Raw genomic sequence first — 27,301 nt, 5'->3', positions numbered from 1 at the left:
GGGCATAAGAGTTTGTTTTGAATACCATAGTCTTCCTCTTTAATTTAGAATTTTCCTTAAAATGTCACTCGTGATATTATGAATTGTTGTTGTATGAGATTTGTGTTGTCTGAAGACCTGGGGAATGTGAATCTCAGGCATGAATTTATATATGTATGTATGTGATTCCTTGTGATGTTGATGATGATGTTGAGATGAGATGATATTAATGTTGATGATAATGTTGAGATGAGATGATGTTGATGATAATGATAATGTTGAGATGAGATGATGTTGATGTTGATGATGATATTGAGATGAGATGATGTTGATGTTGATGATGTCATTATGATGATGTATGTTATGTATATACGTGGGGGTGCAGTGAACATGTTGGATATCCCTAGAGGGGGAAATAAAGTGTTTAAAGAGTTTTAAGCATCTCTGAAGAAAGAAGTAGATGAATTAGAATCTTTAACTATTCATGGTTGATGTATTGATGATGCCCATGTTTCATACTTCATATTGCACAGAAACAATATAAACTTAGTCAGTAAGTACTTGTAGTTTTTCTTGAGTAAAAATACTTGGGGGCATGTCACTTGGTTTAGAACTTCCTTGAGATTCAGGTTGATGACCATGGGGGGGGGGGGGGGAGTTGCCTGTGCACGATAGGGTGACCTCGACACTTGATGCCTAGTTTTCCTAAGTGAGAGTGTCATGTGGGCACGCTTAGGCTATTTCGTGATGAATGACATCACATTTCATTTTAGAGTTGAGTCATGTGCATGCATCATTCTGGGCATAATAGATTTGAATTGTGGAAAAGTTGATGACTAGTTTGTTAAGTGTATGTTGAATTGATGGATTATTGAGAATAATTGTGGTTATTGTTATTGTTTTCTTGCTAATCATTGTCATTTGGTGTTTGTTGATTTTTTTTAATAATAAACTCACCCTTTCAATTTTTGTACCGTGTGGTTGGTGCATGTGATGATCTCAAACTTTCATTCGTGGGAGCAGATGAGTAGCAGTAGGTGACCTAGAGGGAAGTCCTTTTGTTGGAGCCGCCAAGTCGAGGTGATAATGTTGGAATTTATTTTGGAAGAGAGTTGTGTTTTGTTATCAACTCTTCATTAGTTGGTTCCTTGACTTTTTTTTATTGGGCATGTAAGTCCCAAGTTTAGATATATGTAAAAATTAAATTATGTTCTGACAAGTTAATGATGTATAGTGCTTTAATATATATATATATATATATATATATATATATATATATATATATATATATATATATATATATATATATGTATGTATGTATGTATGTGTCATACCCTAGTTTCGTTTGAGGACTATCCTTTGGTGATCTTTTGATCCTTGCTAGTTAACTTATGGCGTTGAAGGCCAGTTATAGTGCGAAATAGATGATCATTCGATGTTTTGATCAAGAATATGAAAAATACCCAAAGGGGAGGGCAAAAGGGCCATTCTAGGCTTTTTTCTGAACCCTGGCTCACCCAGGCTAGCCTCTGGCTCGCCTGGGCCCCCAATTAGCTTAGGGGTGAAGTAACCAGCTCGCTTGGGCGAGCAAGGTTACTTCAGGATGAAGCAACAACTTGTCTGGGCGAGCTGCCATGACCCCTAATGCCATCTTTTGCTATAAATAGGCATGAGGGAGGCTGAGTGATGTGTTCCAAGGTCCAACATTGAGAGAAATCAGAGAGGAGAAGAAGAAAGAAGAGAAAAATGAGGTCGAAGTGTTACCGAATTGCGGTCGTAATCGACTTCTACATTGTTCTTCGTTCGTTATCCGGTTAGTTTTTGTTTTAAGGATTTGAATGCGATCTATGCACCCTTAGGGGTCCTCTTTCTTGTTTTGTGCATCTTCATCTCCTTCTTCTATCATCGGTAATCACTTTTTCTTCTTGTAAAGTAAGTTTCAACCCATCGTTAATGTCGTAAATCATCTTTTTAAAGAGATTGAAAGTTAATGAATAAAACCAAGATGAAATCAACATATAAATGATTTTCTCTTCATTAAAATCACTTGAGATCGTTTCAAGGTCCAACACCTTAACGATTCTCTCAGCTTTTCAAACTTGAGAAGATCATTTCAAGGTCCAACGCATTAACGACTCTCTCCGCTTATCAAAATTTAAAACTCCGTTTCAAGGTCCAACGCCTTGGAAGACTTTTGTTCACAATTAAAATCAATCTTCTAAAAAACTTAAAATCAATGTAACATACAAACTTCAGACTTAAAGAACTACATAGGACTGAATTCCTCATCGCACCTGAGGATACGTAGGAGCAAGGGCAACACCCTTGTCGACCCCAAAAAGTAAAAAAATATAAAAAGGGATAATACACAATTTTGAAGTTATGTTTTGCACACTCGATTAAAGGCTACCATCCCTTGTGACGGGTGCATGGGGTGCTAATACCTTCCCCATCCATAAATGACTCTCGAACCCTTATTTTCAAAATCCGCAGACCCTCTTTTTGGTTTTTCTAATGTTTTCCTCGAATAAATGTTGGTGGCAACTCCATGCGTTTTCTTCATGAGAAGATGCTCCATTTTATCTCGCCTCGCCCTCCCGCCGAAGGGTAGGTTGCGACAGTTGGCGAATCCACTGGGGACTTGTTAGAGAGTTAGGTCATTCAGTCAGTGTGCAATGTTTTTTTTTAATCATGACTTCTTCTTTATTTATGTTCCCTTTTTCCTTTTATCTTTTGTTTGTCCATATTTGTATATAACCTTTGCTATGTTTTTGTGTTTGGTGTGTGTTTGTCTATGTATTACATTCATAGTTAGAAATATTTTTTCTACACACACATTGATGCAATCCTACCCCCCAAGGGCATTGGATAGAAGACTCCAAGAAGATTGGGCCAGAGATGCAAGAGAAGGCCCTAGGGTTCTCATGAGCCTTAGGGTAGATTTCCGGCCCATGGGCTAAGTATGAGTCCACTTATCTTTGTACATATTAGATTAGGATTTCATTATTTTTGGGCCTTGTATTTAAGGCTCCATAATGTAGGTAGGGCACCCTAGAAATGTAGGATTTTCAGCCCTTGTATTTTAGGGACCTAAGACTAGTTTTTGTATTAGAGGTAGTTTTGTAATTTCACATGAATTAAGTGAATATTTGATGTGTGTGTTGGGAAATAAATTTAATTGAATTGGGAGAAGCCCAATCCAATTAAATTTTAGAGGGGGAGGTGAGCATTTGCTTGCTACACCCCATTGCCACATCATATAGTCACACTTTGTGCATGTCCTTCATGCTTTACATGCCTCATGACACCTAAGCACAGTTAGTGGAGAATCTTGGGCTTGATCTTGGATTAGTGGGATGAACCATAGCTAAAATTCACTAATCATAATTAGTGAAATTTTGGCTCCGCAAATTCAATTTCTAATTCAAGTGAAATTTGAATAGAAATTCAAATTTCCCTCCAATTTTGTGTGACACTTAGGCTATAAATAGAGGCCATGTGTGTGTATTTTTTCAACTTTGATCATTTGAGAATTATACTTCAAAGTTTAGACCTCTTTTGAGGCACAAAATTTCGTGCTTCTTCTCTCCCTTTCTCTCCACTCATCTTCTCCTACCTTCAAGCTTTTATCCATGGCTTCCTATGGTGGTGAGCTTCTTCTTGACTCATATTCTCCTTGAAGTGGTGCCTCTAATCATCTTTCTTCCTTCTTCATTCCACTGCCATTAAACTTTTAGAAGCAAATGACTTCATGGATGAAGAAGATGCAAGGCCTACAAGCTTCACATGGAGCTACATCATGTGGTATCAAGAGCATCTTCGTCTAGGTGATGTTCTTTTGCTTCCTCTATTTTTTTGTTTGGTCAATTCACTTTAATTCCTTTTTCTTCATTTTATTCTCCATGTATATCCTCCATTGTCTTGTGGTTTGGTGCTGTTTAGAGTAGATTCAAAAAAATAAACTGATTAAATCTTAGATTTACACTCATTCTTGCATTTCTATGGTTCAAATTTCATAGATATACTCTTGAATCATGTTTTTGTGTTGATTTTAGGTTGTATAATTTTTCAGTCATAATCTTCCATTGCTGAACCTTTACATCTAAATTTTCTTCCAAAATATTGATTAGAAAAAACACACAAAAATCTAAGTGTAAATTACTTAATCCATGTTGTCTTAGAGTCATGTTTAGTCATAATAATTGTCACATTATGTTCTATGTTTGTGTTGAATTTTGATTTTTGTTGATTGAATTATAGATACCTTTGTTCATGTATTCTTGTCATTCTTAGTCTATATTTATAATTTTGAGTCTAATTCATGCATGTTATTTAGTTCATAACATGTTATCAATTCCTAGAAGTAGTCTTGTTGTTGAACTTTGTTTTATTTTCTAAGTTTCCTATATGATGCCTATGAAGAAATTGAGTAGTGGTGCTGTGTTATGGCTAGATTTGTGAATCAAAATAAGTCTCAAGCTCTCTTGAATTGTGTTATTCAATACATTTGAGCATAAGCAAACACAAATTGTAATTATGCAAGCCTTAAGCAACATAAACACTACTATTGATTTCTAGGTTGAAATCATTGGTGCTCATTCAAAACTCATGATTTCAACACATGCTTCACCCATTCATGCAATCAATTCACAACACCAATTTCAAAAAAATAATAATAATTATGTTTGCACTACATACTCAGATAATCAAGTCAAACTATTCAGTATGCTTCAAGACATGCATACTACTATCCACAATCAAAAGTAAAACAATATCACAACAAAAAGTGTACTAAAGACATAAGTATAATAATTATAATATTTATAAAAAAAACAAGAATAGGAATTTAAAACTCTTGTGACTGGTCATCCCGCTAGGTATCCTGATCCTGAGTGCCCTCCGCATCTGTAAAATGTAGCACAGGACTGGCTGGAGGAGTGGTAGTCAGTCCCAGGACTGGTGTGGCAGGGTCCTCTGGAATCTCTAGTAATGGAGTAGAAGGGTCTGCTGGCATCTCATGCATTGGTGTAGGAGGGTCTGCTAGCTGCTAAGGAGAAGATTGATCCACCACTGGCGAGGGTGGATCTGGTGAAATATGTGGTGACCTCTCTGGAGTAGCAATCTCCTGCCTTACCTGTGTACCTCCTGCCTTAAAAATAAATGGCTCAGGAATGGTGGCCTCTGAAGATGCATCCTGTACCTACTGAGGTACCTGAGCATTGGGACCTTCACCTTCCCTCACAAGAGAAAGCTGAGTTCCTGGCCAGGCTACCTTCTCCATGAACTGCTCAACTATCAAGATGGTTCCTGTTGGAGCCACAACCTGCAGGCTCTGTATCAACAATATCTGTCCCTGATGAAGACTCTAAAGCATGGACTCAAAGCGCTGAGAGTCCTGGGCAGATGGGCCTGGAGGAGATGGTGTAGGAGTAGCAGAAGTGGAAGGAGCTGGTGGAGTAGAAGAAGAAGGAACATTAGCAGGTCGAGCCCTTGCCTTCCTTGCCCTTCTGAAGTTAACTGTCAGATCATCCACATTCCAACAGTTTTTCTTAATGTAGGCCAAGTTAATGGCCGGGCTCAAGCTCTCATAAGTCAGACTGTCAGAGGTAACTCTTCTAGCTCTGCAAAGGGCGGTGATAAAGGTTGGAAATCCGAGCCTAGAGGAGTTACTCTGAGCAATAAAAGAGATTTGACTTGAGATCAGGGCGCCGATGTTCATATCCATGTGGGTTACCAAGCCATAAACCAACCTAGCTCTGTCCATGTTTAAATCTGAGGTGTGGGATGTGGGAGCTAAGTTGGAGTAAGAGAAGACACTCCATGTCTGAGCCAGTGTAGTTAGATCTTTTCTAAGGAGTTTCCATGGTTGGCCCTCAACATTCAAAACAAACCCCTTACGAGGAATACAGAGCCTGGCTTCAATCTCCTGAGGATTAGACCTCTACCTACAAAATCTAGAGTAGGTGGGTAAAGATTCCCCCTCCTCTAATACCATTGGAGTTTGAAGAAACTCATTCACGCTGTCTGCATCTATTTTGATCAGGTGTCCTCTTACTCTGGCTTGCTTTGGAGCTTGGTCCTCTGAGGTGTATAAATTAGCATAGAATTCCTTAACCACAACCACATCTATGCTTCCATCCTAGAGGTTGGTGAGGCATTTATGTAGATTACACCTCTCCAACTCCACTTCAAACTCATCGAACTCAGTATAATAAATTTGCACATTTCTCTCTGGAAGGATATTCCGGTCGAGAATGTTGTCCATGTATCTATTCCAAGCTTCCAAAGATTGGAATCGCCTAGTATCATACTGAGCTGCAGGTCTAGAAGCTGAGCTTTTTCTTTTCCTGGATGCCATCTGCAATAAAAAGAACCCATCAGTTTATTAGACCAGAAGTTATCAAAATTGAAATAGAAAATAAAAATTAAAATTGGCAATGTGCGCTTAGCGAGACGTAGCTCGCTTAGTGCGCCTTAGGAAAAACAACACATTGGCTTAGTGCGTCAGGGGTGTGCTTAGCCAGTTATGACAGAAAATTTTTCTCTGCATAATTAGCTTAGCGAGATAGGCACTCGCTTAGCCCAAAGCACTTTTATTTCTAACAATGGCTTAGCGAGTAGCACTAGCTTAGCCTTATGCATGCCATAACGAATAGCGCTTAGCCCACAGGGATGGTGCTTAGCACGAGCAACACTTCAAAAATTTGACTAAGTTATGTGGGCTTAGCGATGAGACTCACTTAGCCCAATCACTGTCGCAACGAATAGCGCTTAGCTCAGACAAGCTGGGCTTAGTGCGAGGCAGTCAACAAAAAAATCTGTCTAAGGTACCTGGGCTTAGTGAGATAGCACTCGCTTAGTGTTAGTCGGTGAATTTTTTGTTAAGTATAGGTAATAAATACTCAGTACTTCCATTTTGTGTGTTTAATAATCATTTTCTCTCAATTTCAGGTTAATTAGGTAAGCTTTGAAAAGTGTTATTTTTCACCTTCTCGCTAAGCCAATCTGCCGGCTTAGCGAGCGTCCGCTAAGCGCAACACTCATGGGCTAAGCGGGAGGAAGACTCTGGAAGAAGATGAGCTGTATAGGTTTGCTAAGCGAACCGCTTCATCTCACTAAGCGCACCGCTTCAGTTCATCTGCTAAGCGAGAAAGGCATGCTAAGCCAAAAATCACTAATGTGCGCTAAGCGGTCCATAAGTGCGCTAAACGCACGAGCACGAACAAGACCACCTATTTAAGCCTGAAATCAGATTTTAGAGGGGGAGTTTGGACTGGGATTTAGAGCTTTGCATGTCCAGGGTTTTATAGAGAGAAAGGTCCAAGTTCCAGAGAGTTTTGAGAGATTTTGCTGTGTGAAGATCTGCAGAGACCAGAGCTTGAAGCAGGAGCCGGTTTGAGAGCTTGAGATGAGTTTGTGAGTGATTGTGAGATCCTAGAGGTGAAGGAGGCATCCTCACCGCTTGTATTTTCGCAATCTTTCATCTTGTTCTTCTCTTTGTTGTTAAGAAGGCTTCCTGGTATCGAAAGCTAAATCCTCTGTTGGATCTTCCCTATAGGTACCTGATGTAAATATATTTCTATCTATTTAATGATGTTTTGTGTGTTCTCTGCACTATCTGCTTTTCATTCCAGTATGCCTTTACCTTATCATGTAGATACATGCTTTGTTAGGGTCATTCAACAGTGGAAACTGGTCTGACTCTAAAGTCCTTGATAGTACAGGGCTAAGTTGTCGTACTTTCACGAGGAATCAGGGTGCGATAATTTAGTTGTGTATGTGTGTCTTAATGCGGTCCTGGTTGAGTATAGTCTTACAAGAGGAATTTGCAAACGATGCTTGATCAGGATTAGGCTAAACTATCATGAGGAATCGGGGTTTAGTATCTCAGGCAACACCATAAGAACACATAAGCATTGTTAGATAGAGAATATCTTTTTAGCATCAAGCACCTATTAGGAAGGCCAACATGTTCTCTACTTATTTTTACACATCATTTCTCTCGCGTGATTTTCTTTCTTTTTGCACAGATAGTTTATAAACCTGTTCATATTCACACTTACCTTTACACACCAGACACCTATTTGCTGAAATAGCTTACCTAATAACACAAGTTCCCCCAATATTCGATACTCGGTTCTTACCGTTTTATATTACTTGTGTGATTCGGTGCGCTTGCCGAAAGCCGAACAAGTTTTTGGCGCCGTTGCCAGGGAACTTCTTTTTATTTGGGAAGTTAGTTTGTCTTTAGGTGTCTATTCTTTATTTGTTATTTTTTGATTGTTTTTGTGATTATTTGCTCATAATTTCTATTTATCTTTTCTTGTTAAACTGGATAACCGTTATTCTGTTAGTGTTGTATATGCATAGATCGCCCACATGCAATTTAGTACCTCTGGACTTAGAAATTGAAGCTACATTGCGAAGGAATAGGGCCAAGAGGAGAAGGAAACTTTTGCAAGACATAACAGTTGCATTCATTCTTGAGGAGGAGACTCATTTCTCTAATTTATTATCACCTGATTCACCATCATCAAGGGAATCCTCCACTCAATTACCTGAAGTCATTACCATGGCAGAAGAGCATGACCAGAGAATTACCCTTGAGGATTACTCAAGTAGTTCAGTACCCCAATTTTTCACCAGCATTGCACGTCCTAAAGTGCAAGCTAACAACATCAACTACCCACATTCCTTAATTCATTTAATACAGGGGAACTTATTTCAAGGATTACCTAATGAAGATCCCTATGCACACTTGGCAACGTTCATTGAAATATGTAACACTGTTAAGATCACTGGTGTACCAGATGAAGTTATTAGATTGGCAGGAGAAGCCAAGAGGTGGCTTCACTCATTCATGGGCAACAACCTGAAAACCTTGGAAGAAGTTGTCAAAAAGTTCTTAAAGAAATACTTCCCAAAGTCCAAGACTACGGAAGGGAAAGCTGCAATCTCTTCAATTCATCAGTTTCCTGATGAATCTCTGAGTGAAGCATTGGAGAGGTTTAGAGGCTTGTTGAGAAGAACTCCCACTCATGGGTTTTACAAGCCAATCCAATTGAATATGTTTATAGATGGGTTGAGACCACAAACCAAGAAATTGTTAGATGCTTCTGCAGGGGGAAAGATAAAACTGAAGACCCCAGAAGAAGCAACTAACCTAATTGAGAACATGTTAGCCAGTGATCATGCCATTCTACGAGACAGAACACATCAACGCACGAAGAAAAGCTTGATAGAGTTATCCTCCCATGATGCTTTATTGGCATAGAACAAGTTGCTTTCTAAGAAACTTGAGATTTTAACAAAAACACTTGGTAAGCTGCCAACTAAGTTGTCTATGGGTTAACCTACACACTCTTCTGTTTTGCATGTTACAGGTTGTACCATTTGTGGTAAGGCTCATGAAATAGGCCAATGTATTCCCACTGAAGAAAACACTCAAGAATTCATTATATGGGAAATCAACAATGATAAGGGTATACTCAAGGAGGATTTTCAGGCTTCCAGCAGGGTCCCTATAATCAACAAGGACAGTGGAGGACACACCCTGGCAACCAGTTCAACAAAGACCAGAGTGGGCCTTTAAACAGGACAATCCAACATGGACCTAACATATTCCAGAGGACTACTAAGCCGGAGGAGACCTTGACTCAGTTTGTGCAGGTAGCAATGTCAAATCATAAAAGCACTGAGTCAGCACTGAAAACCCTTGAGGTCCAGGTGGGACAACTGACCAAGCAGATAATTGACAAGTCATCCAACAGTTTTGTGGCAAATACAGAACAGAATCCCAAGGAGGAATGCAAAGCTATGATGACAAGGAGTAAAAGGTTTGTGGAGGCTAAGGATGAGGATATTGTTGTGCATATGAAAAAAACTGCTAACAAGAAAGGTACTGATGGCAAGAAAAATGAGGTGAGAGGTGAAAGTAATCAAGAAAAAAGAGGAACAAATAATGGTCAAGAATAAAGAATTGAAGGACCAAGAAAAAGAAAAAGAAGTAGAAAAAGAAATAAAAAATGAAAAAAAATGAAAAAGAAGAAAAAAAAATAAAAATGCAAAGAAGAGTAGGAGTGAAAAAGCCGTGGATGGAGGTATGGAAGTACCATATCTTGTGGTACCTTCCAAGAAAGAAAAAGATCGTCATCTGGTGAGATTTTTAGATATTTTCAGGAAACTGGAAATAACCATGCCCTTCGGAGAAACTTTGCAGCAGATGCCACTCTACTCTAAATTTTTGAAAGATATGTTAATAAGGAAGCATAAATATATTCATCAGGAAAACATCATAGTGGAAGGAAACTGCAGTGCTGTGATCCAGAAGATCCTTCCACCTAAGCATAAAGATCCTGGGAGTGTAACTATTCCTTGTTCAATTGGAGAAGTCAATGTGGGAAAAGCTCTTATTGACCTGGGAGCCAGTATCAATTTGAATCCACTCTCCATGTGCAGAAGATTGGGAGAGTTGGAAATAATGCCCACTCAAATGACTTTACAATTAGCTGACCGCTCCATTACCAGGCCATATGGAGTAATTGAAGATGTGTTGGTCAGAGTAAAACATTTTATCTTCCCGGCAGACTTTGTGGTAATGGATATCTATGAAGATACAGACATCCCTGTAATATTGGGAAGGCCATTCATGTTGACCGCCAGCTGCATAGTTGATATGGGGAAGAGGAAGTTGGAGCTAGCTTTTAAAGATCAGAAAATTGATTTTGATTTGTTTGTTGAAGATAAGCCTGCTCCAGAATACAATGTTTGCTTATAGGTAATGGAAGGAGGTCAAGAGGTTTTGAAAGTAAGAACCAAATCATAAGATCCCCCAGTGAGGTAGAAGCATCAAGCTAATGACGTTAAAGAAGTGCTTCCTGGGAGGCAACCCAGTTTTAATTTCTGTTATCTTTGTTTGTTTTTCATGCATTTAATCATTTGGAACTTGCTATATAATTTGTACATAGGAGTATATCAGCCTATCTTTGAATGTTTAACATAATGGTTTCAATTTCCTGAAAAAAGTACTGAAAAGTAACTTAGAAAACATTTTTTCTGAAAAAAAGAAAAATAGTCATTTCGCTAATCACAAGACTCGCACTTCATGCCCAACCCTTGCATCTGAGGCTGATTCATTTCACTAAGCTAGCCATGGCCAAGCTGAGCCTAATCGAATTCGATCTGAATTCGGCTAAGCTTCAGCCTGATCGCTAAGCGACAGCTTATCCTTGGCTAAGCGTGACCTATGGTCGCCAAGCGCAATTCCTTATGGCCATAACTGAGGTCCATGAAGCTAAGCGCCAGTCATGGCAGCTAATCGAGATTCGTTGCGGCAATGTGAGCGCTAAGCGAGTCCTTATCAGCTAAGCGCATGCTCCTATGTACTTAAGATGCATCATTTTAGCTAAGCCAACTAGAGTCTGGCTTAACGAGAGTTGCAACTTTTCGGATCTGCAAACCTTGCTAAGCTGTCTGATCCTCGCGCTAAGCCAAGCCTGTGTTAAAAAAAAAAAGAAGAAAAGAATAAAGTGTGCTAATGTACCAAGGTCAAAAGCAAATGAAAGTGAAAAGCTAGTGAGCAAGCTAAGCGCATGGAAAAGACCATTGGGATAAGTCTAGGATTTGTGCTCTCTTAGAATCTAAGCCTTTGAATCCTAGAAAAACCAATGAATTTTTTAGCCAAGCCTCACTTCAAGCCTAAGAAAGCCCTTCTGATTCTGTTTATACATTTCTGACTTTATGGCATGAGATGAAATTCAAAGATTGGACCTCTTGCTAGTTGTTATTAATGAATAGCTTAAACACTTGTGCTTGAGTGAAACAGTAGCCGTGAGACTGTGGTTTAAGCTACTTTCCTTGATATCTGTCTTATGCCTAACTCCATCTATTTGTTCAGGTTACATTTTATTCTTCTCTTTGGATAACTGCATACCTTGTGAAAGACAAGTGATGAGGGCATTTTACTCTATTCCCTTATCATGAAATCAGTAACTTTTGTTGCATACACCTTTGTACATAGTCACTGTATGTCATTGTCACTTGAGGACAAGTGAGCTGTTCTCTTTTTGCTTGAGGACAAGTAAAACTGTAAATTTGGGAAAGTTGTTAGTCGGTGAAAACGACTAGCTTTTGTGTATAAAACTTGTGAAAATTGTATCAAACTCTTCCAAATTATGGTTATTTTGTAGTGCTATAAGTATTTTCTGTTAAGTATAGGTAATAAATACTCAGTACTTCCATTTTGTGTGTTTCATAATAATTTTCTCTCAATTTCAGGTTAATTAGGCAAGCTTTGAAAAGTGCTATTTTTCACCTTCTCGCTAAGCCAATCTGTTGGCTTAGTGAGTGTCTACAAAGCGCAACACTCATGGGCTAAGTGCGAGGAAGACTCTGGAAGAAGATGAGTTGTACAGGTTCGCTAAGCGCACCGCTTCATCTCACTAAGCACACCGCTTCAGTTCATCCGCTATGCGAGAAAGGCTCGCTAAGCCAAAAATCACCAATGTGTGCTAAGCGGTCCATAAGTGTGCTAAGCGCATGAGCACGAACAAGGCCACTTATTTAAGCCTGAAATTAGATTTTAGAGGTGGAGTTTGAATTGGGATTCAGAGCTTTGCACGTCTAGGGTTTTAGAGAGAGAAAGATCCAAGTTCTAGAGAGTTTTGAGAGATTTTGCTGTGTGAAGATCTGCAGAGACCAGAGCTTGAAGCAGGAGTCGGTTTGAGAGCTTGAGATGATTTTGTGAGTGATTGTGAGATCCTAGAGGTGAAAGAGACATCCTCACCACTTGTATTTTTGCAATCTTTCATCTTGTTCTTCTCTTTGTTGTTAAGAAGGCTTCCTGGTATGGAAAGCTAAATCCTCTGTTGGATCTTCCCTGTAGGTACCTGATGTGAATATATTTCTATCTATTTAATGATGTTTTGTGTGTTCACTGTGCTATCTGCTTTTCATTCCAGTATGCCTTTACCTTGATCACGTAGATGCATGCTTTGTTAGGGTCATTCAACAGTGGAAATTGGTCTGACTCTAAAGTCCTTGATAGTACAGGGCTGAGTTGTCGTGCTTTCATGAGGAATCGGGGTGCGATAATTTAGTTGTGTATGTGTGTCTTAATGAGGTCCTAGTTGAGTTTAGTCTTACAAGAGGAATCTGCGGACGAAGCTTGATTAGGATTAGGCTAAACTATCATGAGGAATCGGGTTTAGTATCTTAGGAGACACCATAAGAACACATGAGCATTGTTAGATACAAAATATCTTTTTAGCATCAGACACCTATTAGGAAGGCCAACGTGTTCTCTTCTTGTTTTTACACATCATTTCTCTCGCGTGATTTTCTTTCTTTTTGCACAGATAGTTTATACACCTGTTCATATTCACACTTACCTTTACACACCAGACACCTATTTGCTGAAATAGCTTACTGATGTGTCATTATTTTCTCCTATTTCTTAACCCTTTTTGCACCATTTTAAGTACTGATTAATTTTAATTGTCAAATAAATTAGGCAGTTTTATTATTTGGGCCCATTCAGCTAATTTGATGTTTTTAATCTAATTTCAGGAATTAATGAAGCATTGGGCTTGAATCCAGAATTGGGCTTGGATTTGAAGAGGATAGACTATTTTATTCTACAAAATTAGATCTTATCTTATCTAGATATTATTTAGATTTGATCTCATCTAGATACTATTTCATCTAGCTCTTATCTTATCTAGATTTGATTTGATTTCATTTATGGGCTTGGATTTAAAACAGATTTGTAAGCTTTGAGGCTAGAAAACTATATAACAACACCAAGGTTCTAGTTTAGCCCTCTCTTTTCCCTTCTCTTCTCTCTCCCCTATTTTTGTTTTTTTTTTTAGTTTTAGGCTTTTTCTTTGAGAAATTTTTTCGTTTTGTAATTCCAGTAGCAATAAAATTCCGTTCTTCAATTTATAAGTTCGTTATCTATTGATTAATGGAACACTAAGTCCCCAGCGTTGCTTTCTCTTGAGGATCAAACGCAGTTCTCTTTGAGGTTCTATTATTACTGTTAAATTCTGTTCAGTTTTTCCTCTTCACTAATTACTCTAAATTTGTTGCTATTAATCCATACATGCTCAGTGCTTGATTAATTGTCTCCGTGCTTAATTTACGATCATGCTTAATGATCGTTCATGAGTAATTGGTGTATGTGTTGTTGGATCGAGTGGCCTCGGAATAATTAAGAAGGGGGGGTTGAATTAATTATTCCTAAAACTTTACCAATTAAAAATTACTCTTTTAAGGCTTTTACTTATGTTGTTAAGAGAATATGGAGTAGAAGAGAAACTTAACAAAAAGTAAAAGCGGAAATTAAATGCACAGCGGAAAGTAAAAGAGTAGGGAAGAAGGAAACAAACACACAAGGATTTTTATACTGGTTCGGCAACAACCCGTGCCTACCTCCAGTCCCCAAGCAACCTGCGGTCCTTGGGATTTCTTTCAACCTTGTAAAAATCCTTTTACAAGCAAAGATCCACAAGGGATGTACCCTCCCTTGTTCTCTTTGAACCTAGTGGATGTACCCTCCACTAGAACTGATCCACAAGAGATGTACCCTCTCTTGTTCTCAGTCAAACCCAAGTAGATGTACCTTCTACTTGTACCACAAAGGATGTACCCTCCAATGTCTTAAGACAAAGATCTCAGGCTGTTACACCTTTGATACTTTGTGAATGGGGATACAAAAGAATTCTCAGGCGGTCAAACCTTTGAACGCTTTTGTATTAGGGAATGGGAAGAATCAAAAGAATTCTCAAACTGTGTCGTTTTGAATTATTTGACAAGGGAGAAGTGAGACACAAAAGAATTCAGGCGGTTAGTCCTTCCTTCTTTTGGAAAAGAGAGAAGAGAGACACAAAAAGAATTCAGGCGGTTAGTCCTTAGCAAATTCTTTTTTGCAAAGGGAGAAGAGAATGAAAAGATGAATAGCACAAGTTTTCAAGGTTTGGAAAACCAGAAAACTTCAGAAAAACTTTTGGTACAAAGAAGAAGAAGAAGTTCAAAGAGATTCAAGGCTTGTAAAGGATTATTTGAATGAATTGGAAAAGTGTTCAAGATTGGAATGCTTGATTCAAAATGCAAACACAAAGCCTTGCTTTTATAGAATCTTCATGTCTGGTCAATAAGGCCATTTAGAAGAGTTATAACTTTTGAAAAGACTTAAAACCCATTTGAAAGAGTCAAAACCTTTTTGAAGAGTTACATCTTTAGATTTTTCAGAAACAGTCACTGGTAATCGATTACCAAATAAGTGTAATCGACTACACAAAGCTTTTGTGTGAAACAATGTGACTCTTCACATTTAAATTTGAATTTCAACGTTCAAGGACACTGGTAATCGATTACCAAAACATTGTAATCAATTGCAGCCTTTTGAAAATATTTGGAACATTGTAAATTCAGTTTGAAAACTTTTTCAAACTTATTTTGCTATTGGTAATCGATTACAACAATATGGTAATCGATTACCAGAGAGTATAAACTCTTTGGTAAAGGTTTTGTCAAAAACTCATGTGCTATTCAAAGTTTTGAAAAAACTTTTTAATACTTATCTTGATTGAGTCTTTTCTTCATTCTTGAATCTTGAGTCTTGAATATTGATCTTGATTCTTGAGATCTTGAATCTTGAATCTTGATTCTTGATTCTAGGCTTTCTTCTTGAGTCTTGAATTCTTATCGATTCTTGAAATCTTGAATCTTGAATCTTGATTCTTGTTTGTAGGCTTTCTTCTTGAGTCTTGAATTCTTCTTGATTCTTGAACTCTTGGCTTGTTCTTGATTCTCTTGAGATGGATGTTCTTTGATTCACTTGAGTTGTTCTTTGATCTTTTGAGCTTTTTGTTCATCACCTTTGTCATCATCTTTTGTTGTTATCATTGTTATCATCAAAACTCCTTTGAATCATTGTTGATTCATCATGAAGCTTTGCTTCCACATGTATTGCTTAATCACATAATGAATGCCTTATGTTAAATTTCGCTTAGTAATTTAATTTAGGGTTGGATTAAGTGGTTAAACTAATAAAGGATAAATTCTCGCAACCTAGGATAAGAGACTTGCTTGTAAATCAAGGGGAAGAAACTTATTTTAATTCTGATATTTTTATAATTCAATTTTACTCGCTATTTAATTTAAAAAAGCAAACAACCCCCTCCCCCCCCCCCCCAATTTGTTACTATTTCCTACTATCTGTTATGAACATTTGGTTTATCATTGCTTGTTGGGAAACGACCTAGGATCACTTCCTAGTTACTACATTTTAATGTTTATTTGATTCGGGTACGGCCTCGATCACTTACCTAATAACAAAAGTTCCCCGAGTGTTCGATACTTGGTTCTTACCGTTTTATACTACTTGTGCGATCCGGTGCACTTGTCGAAAGCCGAACAAGTTTTTGGCGCCGTTGCCGGGGAACTTCTTTTTATTTGGGAAGTTAGTTCGTCTTTAGATGTCTATTCTTTATTTGTTATTCTTTGATTGTTTTTGTGAATATTTGTTCATAATTTCTATTTATCATTTCTTGTTAAACTGGATAACCGTTGTTCTGTTAGAGCTGTATATGCATAGATCTCCCACAGGCAATTTAGTTGCTCTGGACTTAGAAATTGAAGCTACATTGCAAAGGAACATGGCCGAGAGGAGAAAGAAACTTCTACAAGACAGAACAGTTGCATTCATTCTTGAGGAGGAGACTCATTTCTCTAATTTATTATCACCTGATTCACCATCATCGAGGGAATCCGCCACTCAATTACCTGAAGTCATTACCATGGCAGAAGAGCATGACCAGAGAATTACCCTTGAGGATTACTCAAGTAGTTCAGTACCACAAATTTTCACCAGGATTGCACGTCCTGAAGTGCAAGCTAACAACATCAACTATCCACATTCCTTAATTCATTTAATACAAGGGAACTTATTTCAAGGATTACCTAATGAAGATCCCTATGCACACTTGGCAACGTTCATTGAAATATGTAACATTGTTAAGATTGCTGGTGTACCAGACAAAGCTATTAGGCTCAGCCTTTTCTCATTCTCATTGGCAGGAGAAGCCAAGAGGTGGCTTCACTCATTCAAGGGCAACAGTCTGAAAACCTGGGAAGAAGTTGTCTAAAAGTTCTTAAAGAAATACTTCCCAGAGTCCAAGACTGCGGAAGGGAAAGCTGCAATCTCTTCATTTCATCAGTTTCCTGATGAATCTCTGAGTGAAGCATTGGAGAGGTTCAGAGGCTTGTTGAGAAGAACTCCCACTCATGGGTTTTCCGAGCCAATCCAATTGAATATGTTTATAGATGGGCTGAGACCACTGATGTGTCATTATTTTCTCCTATTTCTTACCCCTTTCTATCACCATTTTAATTACTGATTAGCCTTAATTGTCAAATTAATTATGTTGTTTTATCATTTGGGCCTACTTGACTAATTCTGTGTTTTAATTTAATTTTAGGAGAATTATAAGCAATTGGGCTTGGACCCAGAATTGGGCTGAACCGGCTTGGACTTGAAGAGAGCAGACAATTTTATTTGTCGTCCAGTTTTATTTTATTTCGTTTTTAGGCTGAATTTTTGTAATTGGGCCACCAGACCTTATTGGACCCGATAATTAGATTTGTAAGCTTTGGGGCCTAGTGAACTTTAGTGAGCCCAACTGCTAGGGTTTTAAGGTGGTTCATGTTACTGTTCACGCATAGAGATTGTAGGGTTATATTTTTCAGCTTTCCGGTTACTGTTCACGCGCATGGTACTGTTCACGTAGCAACTCCATTTTCGTTTTCTGCTTTCCAGTTTCGTTTTCTGCTTTTAATTCCAGTTTTGTTTTCATTTCTGTCTTCTTATTTTAGTTTGTTTTCTGCCTTTGATTTCCTATTCGTTTCTGCTGTTAATGGAAGGCTGAATCTCTAGTATTGTTTTCTCTTGAGGATTAAGCATAGCTCTCTTTGAGGTTTTGTTATTAACATTAAATTCTGATTAGTTTTTCCCCTTCACCAATTATCTTGTATTTGTTGCTGATATTAATCCATGCATGCTTAATGCTTGATTAATTGTCTCTAATCTTAATTAACGTTCATGCTTAATGGACATGTGAGAGGGATTAATTGGTGTATGTGTTTCTTAATCACATAATGACAGCCTTGTGTTAATTTTCGCTTAGTAAATTAATTTCGGGTTGGATTAAGTGGTTGAACTGATTAGGGATAAATTCTTGAAACCTAGGGTAAGAGACTTGCTTTTGAATCAAGGGGAAACAACATGTTTTAGTTATGTTATTTTTAATTCAAGTTTGTTTGCTGTTTAAATTACAAAAACAAACAAACCCCCGCATTTCGTTATTGTTTTATTATTATATCTTATGAACATTTGTTTGATCATTGCTCACTAGGAGACGACCTAGGATCACTTCCTAGATACTGCATTTTAATGTTTATTTGATTCGGGTACGACTCTGATCAAATTTGGCGCTGTTGCCGGGGAGTAGTGGTCCAAAGGTTCATAATTATGTTTTTGTGTCTTTGTGTGTTTTTATAAAATCTGTGTTATGTGATTAATTTGCAGTGTTTAGTTGTTTTGTGTGTAGTTCTGTTGTTTAGTGTTGTTTGTGTGTGTTTTAGGTGTCCCCTGTTTAGGGGTGAAATTTCGTGGTTCCCCCCTGTTCAGAGGTTAAAGTGTTGTGAATAGTGTTATGAACAGTGTTGAATTTTTCTAATTAATTGGCAATTTTTGTTTTAATAGTTAGAGTTGTTATTTTTGGCTGATTTTTTGTGTGATAGTTTCTTTTGATCTATATTTTGTGTGAAAAATACTAGAAGCACTTGGTGTGATTGAATTTGAGAGATACAAAAAATTTGGGAACTTTTTTTTAGCAAAACTCAAAATGGCCATAACTTTTGCTCCGGTTATCAGAATGACTATTATTATATATGAATTTGGGGTAGAAAAAAATTTCCCATGCCATCCCAACTGGCTAATGCGGGTTGCGATTCTCAGTGCTTAAGAAATCAGCTGTTTACTAAGTTTTTTTTTATTTTGTAAGTATTATTGTCCTATTTTTCTAAACTTTTCATAGGTAGTTTTCATAGTTAGACTTTGAATTTTTGTCTGAAAATTTTTGTGCTATCTTTTCCGGATTTTAGGGTGTTGCTCATAAATTTCCAGCTCATTTGGATATCGCTTAAGTATAGTTGTAGTTTTATCCCTAGTTTTACCCCTTTTTTACCCCTGGTGCCTGTTTGAGAAATACATGATTTGCTGCATATAGTGCATGACAAGGGGCAATCCAGGTGATTTACAACCCTTTGATCCGGAAATAGATAGAACCTTTTGGTCGAGGCCGTACCCGAATCAAATAAACATTAAAATACAGTAACTAGGAAGTGATCCTAGGTCGTTTCCCCATGAGCAATGATACACCAAATGTTCATAATAAATAGTAGGAAAATAGTAACGAATGAGGGGGGGGGGGGGTTGTTTGCTTTTGTAAATTAAACAACGAATAAATGTGAATTAGAAAATATCAGAATTAAAACACGTTGCTTCCCCTTGATTCACAAGCAAGTCTCTTATCCTAGGTTACGAGAGTTTATCCTTATTCAATTCAACCACTTAATCCAACCCTAAATTAAATTACTAAGCGAAATTTAACATAAGGCATTCATTATGTGATTAAGCAACACATACACCAATTACTCATAAACGATCATTAAGCATGAACGTAAATTAAGTACAGAGACAATTAATCAAGCACTAAGCATGCATGAATTAATAGCAACAAATTCAGAGTAATTAGTGAAGAGGAAAAACTGAACAAAATTTAACAGTAATAATAGAACCTCAAAGAGAACTGTGCTTGATCCTCAAGAGAAAACAACGCTGGGGACTTAGCCTTCCATTAATCAATAGAGAACGAAATTATAGATTGAAGAACGAAATTTTATTACTAAAACAAAAAGTCAAAACTGGAATTGCAAAAACGAAAAAAAGGAGAAAAAGAAGAGAAGATAGGGCCTAAACTAGAACCTTGGTGCTGTTATATAGTTTTCCAGCCCCAAAGCTTACAAATCTGTTTTAAATCCAAGCCCATAAATAAAATAATATAAAATCTAGATAAGATAAAGATAGATAAAATTTTGTAGAATAAAATAGTCTGCCCTCTTCAAGTCCAAGCCCAATTCTGGATTCAAGCCCAATGCTTCATTAATTCCTGAAATTAGATTAAAAACATCAAATTAGCTGAATGGACCCAAATAATAAAATTGCCTAATTAATTTGACAATTAAGATTAATCAGTACTTAAAATGGTGCCAAAAGGGTTAAGAAATAAGAGAAAATAATGGCACATCAAAAACCCCATACTTAGCCTTTTGCACTCCTGGGCAAAATGAAACAAAGAACAAAATCCAAGGATATCAAAGAGAGACAAACAAAAACATTTACATATTTCTCAATGAACATCAAGGAATGAGAGGAATGGGTAACATCTAACATGAATAGATCCAAAGAGTCAAGACATTCGTGAAAATCATCCAAGCAACCCAATCATGGCAAAATAGTTAATCAACTCAAGAATGAAAAGTGATAAAGCCTCACAAGATATACACTCTATCTCTCAAGTGTCTAGGCTACTGTTTACTCTCGAAGCACCCATGAAAACAAACACCACATAGACTTGGCAAAATTCTAAAATTGACAACAACTTGACAAACACATGCACACGAGGATCAAAAGGTCTTTAAAGGTTGTAATGGGGCCAAGGACAAGTTAGGGAAAAAAATATGGAATAAGTAGCTAAATCCCAAAGGAATAGAGGAGCAATGGGGAATAAGTGGAAATTAAGCACAAGTAGTAAACCCAAACCCTCTAATATCAACAAAATCAACCATGGCTCCCAAATCAAGTCCTCATAACAAGACCTCATTTATTCAACTTCACTTCTTTTCTGTTTTTTGAACAGTACAAATTTGCAAAATTTGCAGCAATTGAATTTTTTTAAACAGTACGAATTTGAAGATTAAAGCAAGAACTAGGCAATATATATATACATCAAGCATGGCCAAAATAAAACATTAAGCATGACCAAAAATCATATCTTCCAACGAAACATACCCCCCACACTTATTCCCAAAACAATTCCAAAGCTCCAAAATTCATTAAGGGTAAGGTGATATCATGGTTTTTCACTTAAGGCTTATAATGAGCTTCAAAGCAAAGAAATGGGAACATAGGCTCAAAGGGGCTATCAAAGGAATTAATTCAAGGTAAGTCCATTTGGCTAAAAGCTTATAAGAACAAAATTGCCTAAATCATTTCCAAATATGCATGTGAATTAGGAAGCGTCAACAAGAATCAAGCCAAGGCTATTGTGCAAGCAATCAATGGGGGCAAAACACACCAAAAGATTATGATGATGGATGGCTCAAATTCTCACAAAGGTAAACGTATCACTTTCAAATTGAGCTTTCAAAACTATCATGACATGTAGAGGAAAAACAAGGATTTCAAATCACATAATGTCAAGAGACTTTTATTTTCAGAACAATTACCCATTTCTTGAACATATCCTATAATTCAAAGAAAAATATGCAAAGTTGTACATGCAAACAAAATTGACCTAAAATATTAAACTAGAAACCCAACCAAACTAACAAATTTAACACAAACAAAACTAACAAAACTAGCAAAACCAAAACCAAAGAACACTCCCCCCCCCCCCCCCCATACTTAAACAACACATTGTCCTCAATGTAGCACAATTAAAAGATTAAAAGCAATTAAACCATCAAATAGAATCAGACAAATGTAATAAAAGTAATGAAGGAGATAGGAAAAGAAAAACTCCCTAAGTCATGGTGGAGTAAGGAAGTCTATTCCACCACTACGTCCACTAAAGAAGGGTTTGTGAGGAATGACTTCAGTCGGTGTCCATTGACCTTGAAGATCTTGTTTGTGGAGTCACTTTTGATCTCAACTGTACCATAAGGAAAAACATTAGTAACAACAAAAGGGCCAATCCACTTAGACCTCAACTTACCACTCATGAGTCCAAGCTTTGAATTATACAATAACACTTTTTGCCCAACCATGAAGTCCTTCTTAATTATCATGCTATCATGGAACTTCTTGGTCTTTTCTTTGTAGAACTTGGCATTCTCATACGCTTCCAGGTGGATCTCATCTAACTCACTCAGTTGCAACTTTCTTTCCTCACCAGCTTGATCCATAGAGAAGTTGTAGGTCTTCACTGCCCAGTATGCTTTGTGCTCAATCTCCACTGGAAGATGACATGCCTTTCAAAAGACAACCCGATAAGGAGACATTCCTATGGGTGCTTTGTAGGCAGTCCTATGTGCCCAAAGAGCATCATCTAGCCTGGTACTCCAATCTTTCCTGCTTGGCTGCACAATCTTCTCTAAAATTCTCTTGATCTCCCTATTAGAAATTTTTGCCTGTCCATTGGTTTGGGGGTGGTATGGTATGGATACCCTGTGTACAACCTCGTACTTTTGAAGCAAGGCATGCATTGATTTGTTGCAAAAATGGGTTCCTTGATCACTAACGATTGCTTTAGGGACTCCAAACCTGCAAAATAGATTAGATCTGACAAAATCTACAACAATCTTAGCATCATTAGTTCTAGTGGGCTTGGCTCCCACCCATTTTGAAAGATAATCAACTGCAAGGAGAATGTAAACATAACCAAAAGATACAGGAAAAGGGCCCATGAAATCTATACCCCATACATCAAACACCTCACAGAATAGCATAGGTTGTTGAGGCATTTGTTATTGCCATGTAAGTGCACTTCCTACTCTCTGACACTGCTCACAAGTGCTACAAATATTCCATCCATCTTTAAAGATGGTGGGCCAATAAAAGCCACAGTCAAGCACTTTGCGAGCTGTCCTTTGAACACCTAGATGACCTCCCGGCGTAGAAGAATGACAGAACCGCAGGACTGAGTCAGTTTCATGATCTGGAATGCATCGTCTAATGACTTGATCACTGCACAATTTCCACAAGTAGGGGTCATCCCAAATAAAATGCTTAGCATCACTTTTAATTTTATCTTTTTGAGCCTTAGATGCTAAGGGAGGAAAAACAGAAGCAACTAAATAATTGACAATGTTAGCAAACCAGGGAGTAGAAAGAGAATCAGACATACTATACAGTATATATAAATGATCATCCGGGAAATCATCCCGAATGGGTGAGTCCTCATCAGACACATGTTCGATCCGACTCAAATGATCAGCAACCAAATTTTGTGCTCCACTCCTATCACGGATCTCCAAGTCAAATTCTTGGAGCTAGAGCATCCATCGGATCAACCTAGACTTTGAATCAGCCTTCTTCAACAAGTACTTTAAAGCTGCATGGTCAGTATAAACAATAATGCGAGTACCAAGCAAATAAGAACGAAATTTTTCAAGAGAAAAAACTATGGCTAGTAGCTCTTTCTCAGTAGTAGTATAATTCGCTTGGGCAGCATCTAAAGTCCTAGAAGCATAATATATCACCCTAGGCAATTTATCAATTTGCTGAGCAAGGACAGTCCCCAATGCATAATTGGATGCATCACACATAAGCTCAAAAGGGACCGTCCAGTTGGGTGCCTGGATGATGGGGGTGGTAGTCAGTGCTCTTTTAAGGCAATCAAAAGCCTCTTTGCATTTATCATTAAAGTCAAACTCCACCTGCTTTTGCAACAAGTTCGATAGTGGAAGGGCTACTTTGCTAAAATCTCTTATAAAGCGCCTGTAGAATCCTGCATGACCAAGAAAAGATCGCACCTCTCGCACGCAAGAGGGGTAAGGCAATTGTGAAATAACAGAAATTTTTGCAGGATCTACTTCAATGCCCTTATTGGAAATAATGTGGCCTAAAACTATACCTTGCTCAACCATAAAATGACTTTTTTCAAAATTTAGAACAAGGTTAGTTTCAGTGCATCTATTCAAAACCTTTTCCTGACTATCCAAACAAACATCAAAAGAGGATCCATATACAGTGAAATCATCCATAAACACCTCTATGCAATTTTCTAAAAAATCACTAAAAATACTAATCATGCACCGCTGGAAGGTACCAGGGGCATTGCACAGGCCGAAAGGCATCCTCCTATAGGAAAAGGTGCCGAAGGGGCAGGTGAATGTGGTCTTTTCTTGATCCTCAGGAGCAATAATGATTAGCATATAACCAGAAAAACCATCAAGGAAATAGTAGTGAGATTTACCTGCCAGGTACTCAAGCATCTGGTCAATGAATGGCAGTGGAAAATGGTCCTTTTTGGTAACCTGGTTCAGCCTCCTATAGTCGATGCAGACTCTCCAACTGTTCTGCACTCGAGTAGGAATAAACTCATCCTTCTCATTTTTTATCACGGTGAGGCCGGTTTTCTTCGGGACTACCTGGACGGGACTCACCCATTGGCTGTCGGAGATAGGATAAATGATGCCAGCTTGCAAAAGCTTGGTTACCTCCTTCTTCACTACATCAAGAATTACCGGGTTGAGTCTTCTTTGTGGCTGTCTTACTGGTTTAGCCCCATCCTCTAAATTTATTTGATGCATACATGTGGATGGGCTAGTACCAGGAATGTCCGCCAAGGTCCAGCCTATAGCCTTCTTATGCTTCTTGAGAACTGATAACAACTTCTCCTCTTGCTCATCAACAAGGGAGGTAGATATAATTACTGGAAATCTTTTGCTATCATCCAAGTAAGCATATTTTAAATTTGATGGCAGAGGCTTCAATTCTAGTGTGGGCGGCAGGATAATGGTAGAAAGAGATGGTTTCTCAGCCTGTACCTCATAAAGAAAGTCAGATGTATGTGTGCTTCCTGAAACATGGTTAGTTCTATCTGACTCTAGAAAATCAATCTCAAGAGGTAAAACATCACCAGACATGTAATCAATATCAATTTCAGATTCACTCTCAGCATCAAATTCAGACATATGATCAAGTACAAATTCAGATTCAATGCATGAAGAGTGACAGGCATGCAGATTAGAATGAAGATCAGTCATGTATTCATCAACAATATGGTCAATTATTTCAACACGAAATACAGAAATATCTTCAGATGGGTGTTTCATAGCATCAAGAATCTTAAAATGAATAGTTATATCACCAAACTCCATAGATAGTGTGCCTGCATATACATCTATCTTAGTTCTAGTAGTTTTCATAAAAGGTTTGCCTAGAATGATGGGAACTGATCCTTTAGAAAATCCCTCCTCCATATTCAAAATATAAATATCAACAGGGAAAATCAGTTCACCAACTCTAACTAGGACATCCTCTATGAAACCAGCAGGATAGACAACACTTCTATTAGCTAAATGAATTACCACATCAGTTGACTGCAAGGGACCGAGAGATAGAGAATTAAAAATAGACAAAGGCATCACACTAACAGAAGCTCCTAAATCTAGCATGGCATTGTCAAACTTATTGTTCCCTATAATACAAGGTATGCTGAATGTACCTGGATCTTTACATTTTCAGGGATTTGGGGAACAAATTTACCAATCAATGCGGAGACATTTCTGCCCATGCTAATTCTTTCACTTCCTTTAAGCTTCTGCTTATTAGTGCACAGCTCCTTCAAGAATTTAGCATATATTGGAATTTGCTTTATTGCATCTAGCAGAGGTATGTTTACCTCTACTTTTCTAAATGTTTCCAATATCTCTTTCTCTGCCTCTTCCATTTTTTTGTTGGAAATTGCTCTTGGAGGGAATGGAAGAGGGATATGCTGCTTCTGTAAATCAGAATTACCAGTGGAAGATTCACTTGCATAGAAATTGTTAGGTAACTTACTCTTTAAATTTTTGTCATCATCTTTTTCTGGAGTAGAGTGAGGTTGGGCAGGTTCATTTGCGGATGAGGAGGATGTTGCTGGTTGAGGTCCTAGACACTGCTTTCCCGACCTCAATATAATGACACTCACATTTTTGGGATTCTGGACAGATTAAGAAGGTAATTTGCCAAAATTATGGGACTGCTGTTGATTTAACTGTGTAGCCAATTGTCCCATTTGATTAGTTAAGCTCTGAATGGAGGCTTTGATCTCTTGTTGAAACTGCATGTTTTGCATAGTCATTTTCCTCACAAGTTCTTCAAGGGAAGGTTGCGGAAGAGCCTCAACTGTTTGCTGTTTCTGGGGCTGTTGCTATTGTTGTTGTTGTTGTTGTTGTTGTTGCTGCTGGATTGGTGGAGGAACGTATGGTCTGCTTGGGCCAGCAACATTCTAAAAATAAGGCTGTTGTTGTTGTTGCTACTGTTGTGAAGGATTCGACCATCTAAGGTGGAGATGATTCCTCCACCCGAGATTGTACTTGTTGCTGGAGAGGTCATAATTGTTCTGTTGTGGCTGATTTTGCTGTTGAGGTTGAGGAGGTCTATTGTAGATGTTTGCAGCATAAGCTTCAGGCTGTTCAATTGCTTCAGATTGTTGCACAGAAGGGCAAAGGTTTGTGTGGTGGTCGGCAGAGGAGCATAAACCACAGAGTATGGCGACAGGTGCAGATTTTTTATTCATGGCCAGTTGGGTTGCCAGGTTAACCAAGGCATCTAGTTTACCTTCAAGCTTCTTAGTCTTGGCTGATGAAGATGAACTTGTGGCTACTTCATGCACTCCTCTATTGACAATAGCATCACTTCTAGCACTAAATTGCTGGGAGTTTGAAGCCATCTTCTCAATTAAATTTCTGGCTTCAGCAGGGGTCATGTCTCCAAGGGCTCCACCACTGGCAGCATCTATCAAACTTCTCTCCATGTTACTGAGTCCTTCATAAAAATATTGGAGAAGAAGCTGCTCAGAAATCTAGTGGTGAGGAAAACTGGCACATAGTTTCTTAAATCTCTCCCAGTATTCATATAACCTCTCTCCACTGAGTTGTCTAATGCCTGAAATATCCTTTCTGATGGCCGTGGTTCTAGAAGCAGGGAAATTTTTTTCTAAGAATACTCTCTTGAGGTCATCCCAGCTTGTGATGGACCGTGGAGCAAGGTAATAAAGCTAGTCCTTTGCCACTCCTTCTAAAGAATGAGGAAAGGCCTTCAGAAATATGTGATCCTCCTGAACGTTTGGGGGTTTCATGGTGGAGCAGACAATATGGAATTCTTTCAAATGTTTGTGTGGGTCTTCACCTGCAAGGCCATGAAACTTTGGAAGCAAATGGATCAATCCAGTTTTAAGAACATATGGGACATCCTCATCAGGGTATTGGATGCACAAGCTTTCGTAGGTGAAATTAGGTGCAACCATTTCCCTTAGAGTCCTCTCACGGG

The sequence above is a fragment of the Glycine max genome, chromosome 16 (genome assembly GCF_000004515.6).
Source record: "Glycine max cultivar Williams 82 chromosome 16, Glycine_max_v4.0, whole genome shotgun sequence".
Taxonomy (NCBI): Eukaryota; Viridiplantae; Streptophyta; class Magnoliopsida; order Fabales; family Fabaceae; genus Glycine; species Glycine max.
Note: the sequence above shows the minus strand (reverse complement) of the source record.